This window comes from Carettochelys insculpta, chromosome 24 (genome assembly GCF_033958435.1).
Source record: "Carettochelys insculpta isolate YL-2023 chromosome 24, ASM3395843v1, whole genome shotgun sequence".
Classification (NCBI taxonomy): domain Eukaryota; kingdom Metazoa; phylum Chordata; order Testudines; family Carettochelyidae; genus Carettochelys; species Carettochelys insculpta.
Window position 1 is genome coordinate 18,994,792 of NC_134160.1, and position 7,944 is coordinate 19,002,735.

Sequence of the window (7,944 nt, forward strand, 5' to 3'; positions counted from 1 at the left end):
CATGCAAGACATTAGTAATCTTCAATACCATTTGGCTGTCCAGCTAAAGTTGAGCGACCCCTTTAAGCCCAAAGAGTGTGATTTGTGGGTGATAAGGTGGTATGTATGTGCTTCTCAGAAAAAAGCCACACTTTTACTGCAAGATAGGTGGGCCCAGTTCAGATCACGAACAAGGTGGTCACAGGTGGTCTATGACTCTGAGGTAAAGGGCAGTAAGGGAAGGAGACCTAGATTAAAATGGTTCTATTTCAGACAGCTCAAGGAATGGAAGGGTGAGAAAATGAGGTCTATGTTAATGAGAAGGTAACTGCTGTCCTCTCTTCTGTGCCAGGCTAACCAACTGCCTTGTGGATTTAGTCTGCTTTACAAATATACGTACTGCTATCTCTGCATATGAAGGCATCCATTACTTTTGTACTACAGCTGCTCTGACAGGGACAAGAGGTTGCTGTCGAGTAAGCCTAAAGTCTGGGGCTTCCCTTCCAGTCTGGGGCAGTGGATACAATGGGTTCTGTTTCCTTATTTGATTAGAAAAGTGGAGCAGGTTGCACATTCCAGTGGAAAGAGGAGCAGGGTGACACTGCACATCTCATTCGGTGAGAGTGCTCTGTTGCAAGAAGAAATTCTGTCCCTAGGTAAAAGCAGTCAAGTAGCACTTTAAGAGTACCAAAATAGTCTTTAAAGTGCTACTTGACTGCTTTTTTGTTTTGATAGTATATAGACTAGCGCGGCTCCCTCTCTGTTACTGTCCCTAGGTAAAGTCTTGAAATCGTCACAGAGTTGTATATGGAAACGCCAGGACTCGAGTCTGGTTGCATGGGAGGTTTACAGTAGCAAAAAGCCCTTTGAAATGAGCTTGTGTTTCAGCCAATGTTGTAAATCGGGTTAAAGGAGGGACTTCCAACATTACAGCAGACTCCAATGCTCAGTTCTTCGTGCTCCTGCAAAGAATGAACCCACACACCCTTACTCACCAATACTTAATCAAACTTAAGTATGTTGCAATTGGTCACGTAAACAGTTTTTGCTCCCTATGTTGGTGACGGGACCTACTGACTGTGGGCTGCTTGTCAGGGTAAGCCACTGGCAGGCCACTAGACAGGTTGTTGACCTTGTGTCTGCAGGTCCAGCTGCCTACAGCTCCCACTGGCTGCTGTTTGCTGTTCCCAAACAATGACAGCTGCAGGAAGTGGCATGAGCAGCGGGGACTTGCAGACCACCATGTCTCCTAGCTCCCATTGACTGCAAATGGCAAACTGCGGCCGATGAGAGCGATGGGGGGGCTGTACTTGCAGACAAACTGACAACCCCTCAGAGGCCTCTCCTGACAAGTCGCATGCACTCTGTGGGCCGCAGGTTGCCTACCACTGCTCTACATCAACTGTCTCCGAATAAGGTAAGTTAAACTATTTCTGTAACTAAAACAAAAAAGCAGTCAGGTAGTACTTTTAAAGACTAACAAAATTATTTATTAGGTGATGAGATTTTGTGAGACAGACCCACTTCTTCAGCTCTGTAAAATTCTGATAAATGACGGTATTTATAAAATCAGATAAATCAGAATTTTCTGGTTCTGAAGAAGTGGCTCTGTCCCATGAATGCTCATGACCGAATAATAATTTATTTTGTTCGTCTTTAAAGTGCTACATGACTGCTTTTTTTGTTTTGTGAAGATACAAACTAACACGGCCACCTCTCTGTGACTACTTCTGTAATCAGTATGTCAGGAGTTTGGATGGAGGAGGGAGTGTTTGGGGCCAAACAGCAAACCCAGGCATTGGTCATTCTAGAAGCTTACATTAGTTATGATTGCTCAGGAAGACAAGAAGCACATCATGGTGACCTATCCTCAGTATTCTTGAGGAATATCCATTCAAATATTCAGGTTTCAGTAAGTCATGTCTGACGTGCATGTGTCCCATTCATTGCATCACTTAACCTCGGACGGAACTCTTTGATGGGTGCTCCAGAGCAAAGAGCCTCTTAATAAAATCATGGTGTTTAATTATGACACTAGGCACAGTACAGTCATGGGATCAGATCCAAGAACAAGATTTCCCAAAGGCTGTGGGTGTCTTCCAACATAACACGTAGCATGGGGTGTTCACTTGCATTCAGGCCCAATCATAGAATCATAGGGCTGGAAGGGATCTGAGGAGGTCATCGAGTCCAGCCCCCTGCTTCAAGCCCAAATAAATCATCCCTGGCAGGACTTTGTCAAGCCAGGACTTAAAAACATCTAGGGATGCAGATTCCACCACCTCTCCAGGCAACGCATTCCAGTGCTTCACCCCCCCTCCTGGTGAAGTAGTTTTTCCTCATATCTAACCTACTCCTCTCTGTAACACTGCACCTTGTTCTGCCGTCTGTCACCACTGAGAATAGTTTCCCTCCATCCTCTTTAGAGCTCCCCTCCAGGAAGTTGAAGACTGCTATTAAATCACCCCCAAGTCTTCACTTCTGCAAACTGAATAAGCCCAAATCCCTCAGCCTCTCCTCAGAGGTAATATGCACTAGTCCCTTAATCATCTGCATTGCCCTCCGCTGAATCTGCTCTAGCACATCCGCATCCTTTCTACACGGGAGGGGAGGGGGGGACTGGACACAGTACTCCAGATGTCATCTCACCAATGCCAAACAGATCTCTAGATCTGCTCAAAATGCTCCTCCTAATGCACCTCAATGTGCCATTGGCCTTCTTGGCTGCAAGGGCACATTGTTTATTCATATCCATCCCTTCATCCACCATAATCCTTAGGTCCCTTTCTGCTGTAGGTCTGCTTAGCCAGTTGGTCCCCACACTATAACAAGGCTTGGGATTCTTCTGTCCCAAGTGCAGGACTCTTCACTTCTCCTTGTTGAACCACATCAGATTTCTTTTGGTCCAATCCTCCAATTTATCCAGGTCACTCTGGATCCCATCTCTACCCTCGAACGTACCTACCTCCCCCTAGCTTAGTGTCATCTGCAAACTTGCTGAGGGTGCAATCCAGTCCCTCATCCAGGTCATTAATAAAGAAGTTGAACAACACCGGCCCCAGAACTGAGGCTTGGAGCACTCCTCTTGAAACCGACCGCCATCTAGATATTGAGCCACTGACCGCTACCCGCCGGGCCCAACCATCAAGCAACCTTTCTATCCATCTTATAGTCCATGTATCCAATCCATACTTTCTTAACTTATAGGCAAGCATGTTGTGGGAGACTGTATCAAAAGCTTTGCTGAAGTCCAGGTATCTCACATCCAGTGACTTCCCCTTGTCCACAGTGCCTGTTATTTCATCATAGAAACTAATCAGATTGGTCAGACATGACTTGCCTTTGATGAATCCACACTGACTACTTTTGATCACTTTCCCCTCTTCCAAGTGCTCCAAAATGGATTCCTTGAGGAGCCCCTCCATTATTTTCCCAGGGACTGAGGTAAGGCTAATGCGTCTACAGTTCCTTGGATTGTCCTTCTTTCTTCCCCTATGGCTCCATATGGGTGACCAAGGCCTTCTTAGAGTAAGATTGCAAGGAAGTCTTCTGTGGAAATTAAAGACGTGATTAAAAGATGTAGCAGCATTTGAGAGAGAATATAATATAATACGTTGTGGAAAACACTAAGCTTTGATTATAATTCAGAGAGCCATAAGATCAGAACCTACATTGTCACCATTGTGAACCCTCCAATAGACTGGATAGATCCTCTAGGCCTCAACACTGTTACCCTGGGGTCTTTGGATAAAACCCAACTATGGAACCCCCAGTCAAGCAAAAGCAAATCTGCCCCTCCCTCAGGGTCTGTCACCTGAGAATTAGGCCCACCTAAAAGGAAAAACAAAAAAACTCACACACTCAAATTAAGGGTGAAAAATGAGGTAAATCCTGTTAGGGATTTTATGCAAATAAAGGGGAAAGCAGGGAGGAAGCTTGACACAAACTCATAACCTTTAACCAACCTGTGGAAGCAGACAGGAAAAGAAGAACGAAGTTACTCACTTGTATAGTAATGATGGTTCTTTGAGATGTGTCCCCATAGGAGCTCCATGTCAGGTGTTGGGCCTGCCCTAGTGCCGCAGCTCGGAAATTTTCAAGCTGCAGTTAGCTGAACCATGCGTATGCAGGAGTGCGCCAGGCTCTTCGCGTGCTTTTGGTCATGTGTGCAATCTGGTCCAAACCAGTTCCTCAAAGACCAGGAGCATCTGAAAAACATAAAGCAGAACTCAGAAGCAGGAAGGAACGGGCAAGTAATGGAGCACCCACAGGGACACATCTTGAAGAACCATCGTTACTACACAAGTGAGTAACTTCTCTTTTTTCTTCGAGTGGTCCCCATGGGTGCTCCATGTCAGGTGACTATACAGCAGTGACCCTTCCAAAGCATGGAGGCAGGTACCGGAGTTATGTGTTGTTCACTACAGAAAGCACCAGTGCTGGAAGGCGTGCGTCTTCCTCCATATGACGATGTATCGCATAATGTTTACAGAATGTGTCATAGGATGACCACAGTGCTGCGCTGCAAATGTCCTTCAAGGAGAATCCTCTGAAGAAAGCTGTCGAAGTTGTCACTGCCCTGGTACAATGAGCTTTGGGCGGAGCTGATAAGGTGGTTTTATGTAATGAATAGCACATCTAAATGCAAGATGTAATAATTTTAGAGATCCTTTGTGATGCTAGCCCCTTGCCCTTTGAGCTCTATGCAAGGGATACGAATAATCTGTCTTTTATGGGACAGTTTTGTTCTGTCTATATAAAAGGCCACAACCTTCTCTGCGTCAAGTGCGTGCAGCCTTGTTTCTCTATTCGAGGAGTGTGGCTTAGGACAGAAGGATGGTATTAACGGTTTGTTTATGAGGAATTACAAGGAGACCTGTCCTTAGAGAAAGTTGCATAAGGTGGAATTGCCATTACTGCAGCCAATTCGCTGACTCTACGAGCCAATGTTATAGTGAGAAGAAATCATGCCTTTAAGGTAAGTAAATGAAGTCATGTAACGAACTGTGTGCAGTTAACATAACTAACATGGCTTCTGTAAGGCTAAGTGCCCATGTGATTGGTATCACTTGCTGGCAGATAAGCTGACCATGGTATGACCCCACACAGGAATGACCAGCAAGAACTACACGGAACTGCATCTAACTGAACTAGGAGTACTGTGTCCTGTCAAGATAGGATATTGCAAAATTATCTTTTTGTTCACCTGTTACTGTAGCCTATATCCAATCAAATGTATTCTAACTACTGTGTTTAACCAATCAGCTGTACCCAAGTTAAGACTATAAATGATCCGTTACCTTGCTATACGGGGTCCCTCTCCCTGGAGAGGTACCTTATGCACAAAATAAACACCTTGTAATTCTACCCCCGAGAAGTCTCTGTGTCTCTCAGTTAGCCAGAACACTGTTGTTTCTTTGACAGTGACATGGTGGCTAGAGGTTTGAAAGCTGGTCTAGACATCATGTCCGGCACCAGGTCCAAGCTCCATGGAGACGCTATTGGTTTACGAGGAGGATACAAGTTTGCAAGGTCTTTTAGGAACTGGGTCGTGATAGGATGGGCAAAAACCATCGACCCTTCTACAGTTTGTCTAAAAGCCGATATGGCTACCAAGTGGACCTTTAAGTCCTCCTTGTTTAAGGTCCATTAAATAATCTAGACTTGTAGGTATGGGTGTCTCCAGTGGGTGTAATTGTCTGGAGGAGCCCCAGGACATAAACCGTCTCTGCTTATAGACATAAGTCTTTCGTGTGGAGGTTTGTCTGCTGCATATCAGTACCTCCTTGACCTGCTCGGAGCGTAGGTTCTCTGAGGCGTTGAACCAAGAATCATACATGCCGTAAGACGTAAAGATCATGACTGAGGGTGAATTAGAGTCTCTCGATTCTGTGTAAGGATGTCTGGAACGACAGGAAGGGGGCATGCAGGGCAAAACAACATTTGTTGTAGCAGTGGGAACCAGTGCTGACAGTCCCACACAGGTCCTATGAGTATCAGATTGGCCTTCTCTAGCCTCGCCTTTTCCAGGACTTTGTGAATAAGAACCGGTGGGGCAAAGGTGTAGAGTAGGGGTTCTTTCCATGGTATGAGAAAGGCACCCCAAGTGAGCCTGGGCCAAGACCCACTCTGGAAGAAAAATGAAGGCATTTTCTGTTGTTGTAGATCACAAATAGATTTGAGGAAAGCCTCAACTGTGGAAGATGTAGCAAAGTATATCTGGACAGATCTCCCACTTGTGATCCAGTGCAAATAGCCCGCTCAGCAGATCTGCTGCAACATTGCTGATGCCCAGTAAGCATGAAGCCCTCAAGATTATGCCGTTTGCCGTGCACCTCTTCCATAGATGAATAGCCTCTGCACACAATGCATGAGATCTGGCCCCACCTTTGTGATGCTTTAGAAATGCCAGATGTTTGTTGCCAGGAGACCCACCTCATTATGACCACAATTGTGGTAGATTGTCCAGCTGTGTCTGCAACATCTAGAGCAATTTGGACTCCCGGACACGAGGCAGTATATCTTTCCTGGACTATCAATTTTAATATGGGTTTCTTATCATCAGGGAGATATTCCATTAGGGATATCAGTTTCTTATAATTATCAAAGTTATGGTTGGAAAGGTGTGTGGCATAATTTGCCATTCATAACAACATAGTAGAGGACGAACAGACTTTTCATCCGAATAGGTCTAGCCTCTTAGCGCCCCTGTCTGACACCGTGGATTTATACTGCAATGTCTTCGAGCTTTGTTGTGAGGACTCCACCACAAGAGAGTTGGATTGAGGGCAACTGAACAGAAATTCCACACACTTCGAGGGAATGAAATACTTTTTGTTCACTCTGTTATTGGTTGGTGGGATGCAGACAGGAGTCTGCCAAATATTATCCGTGGCCTCTGTAGTGGCATCATCTAATGGAATGGTTAACTTGGATGAAGTTGGAGGTTCTAGATTCTTAAGGAGCCTATGCTGCTTTTCTTGCACCTCCGCAACTTGTATGTCCTGTTTGTGCGCAACCCTCTTAAAGAGCTCCCAAAATTGTGTAAGTTCATCAGGAGGGGATCTATCATCTGGGATGACAGCCTTGTCTGGGGATAACGAGGAAACATCTGATAGGCTGCCGTTTGCTCTTCCACAATTTCTTCTGGCTGCCCCACCAAGCGTTCCGGGGAAACAGAGAGCATTGGTTCTAGGCATTCTCTTGATGAGGTGTACCTATGCCTCTTTGGAGGTGGGTTGTCTATATGAGGGATGCGACTCTGAGGATCTATCCCTGGATCTATGAGAGTAGTGTTCTCTATAGTAGTCTTTGCGATGATATGGCCATGAAGAATAATAGAAATGTGAACCTGGTCAGGAAGATTGGGAATGCGAATGTCTCCTGTAGGTACGGTGGTGGAAGGAGTAAGGTAGGTGAGACTTACTCAGTGACAGAACAGACGGGGATGTCTGGCGAGGGTATTCATGCGACTGGCGTGGTTGCTGTGAGGTAGGAGCAGGTGGGAGGAAGGGAGATGGAGGCAGTAGAGGCCATTCTAGCACAATTGGTTCCAGAGGAGAATTACGGGATGGGGTGAGCACATGACAACCAAGTCAGGAGAAGGACGATGGCTGTGAGTTTTAGTCTGCGCCTGTCCAGAGTTGGGTTGTGTGGCTGCCTGGCGTCGAAGCGTGCGGCGCCGATGGAACCCGCGCGATGCAGCTGGCACCGTGCCTGGTGCTGTACGCCTCGGTGCAGTCTGTCGCTGTCTCTTTCGACGTTGTTGGCATCGACCTCGGTTCCGATATTCTTCACGTGGGTTGTGCCAACACCGAGATCTCTGGCACCCTGGGCTGTGCACCGGGGCCTCCGGTGGTGACACCGCTTTCGGTGCCGGGCGATGGTCGCGGTGCCGCAGTTTCCGGTGCCAGTCGCTTGGAGGCCTGCAAACCCCTCGGGTCCGGGGCTTTCCCGTGTGCCTGG

General features: G+C 46.5%; 1 long non-coding RNA gene across 1 annotated transcript; it reads right to left on the minus strand.

Annotated features, from left to right (window-relative positions):
* Window positions 1–3,206: 3,206 nt before the first annotated feature.
* Window positions 3,207–4,459, minus strand: LOC142001375 (uncharacterized). The gene is made up of 3 exons (XR_012642460.1): window positions 4,382–4,459; window positions 3,985–4,187; window positions 3,207–3,528 (listed from the first exon to the last, which is right to left on the minus strand). It is a non-coding gene; the product is annotated as an uncharacterized LOC142001375 (long non-coding RNA).
* Between the last annotated feature and the right edge of the window lie 3,485 nt (window positions 4,460–7,944).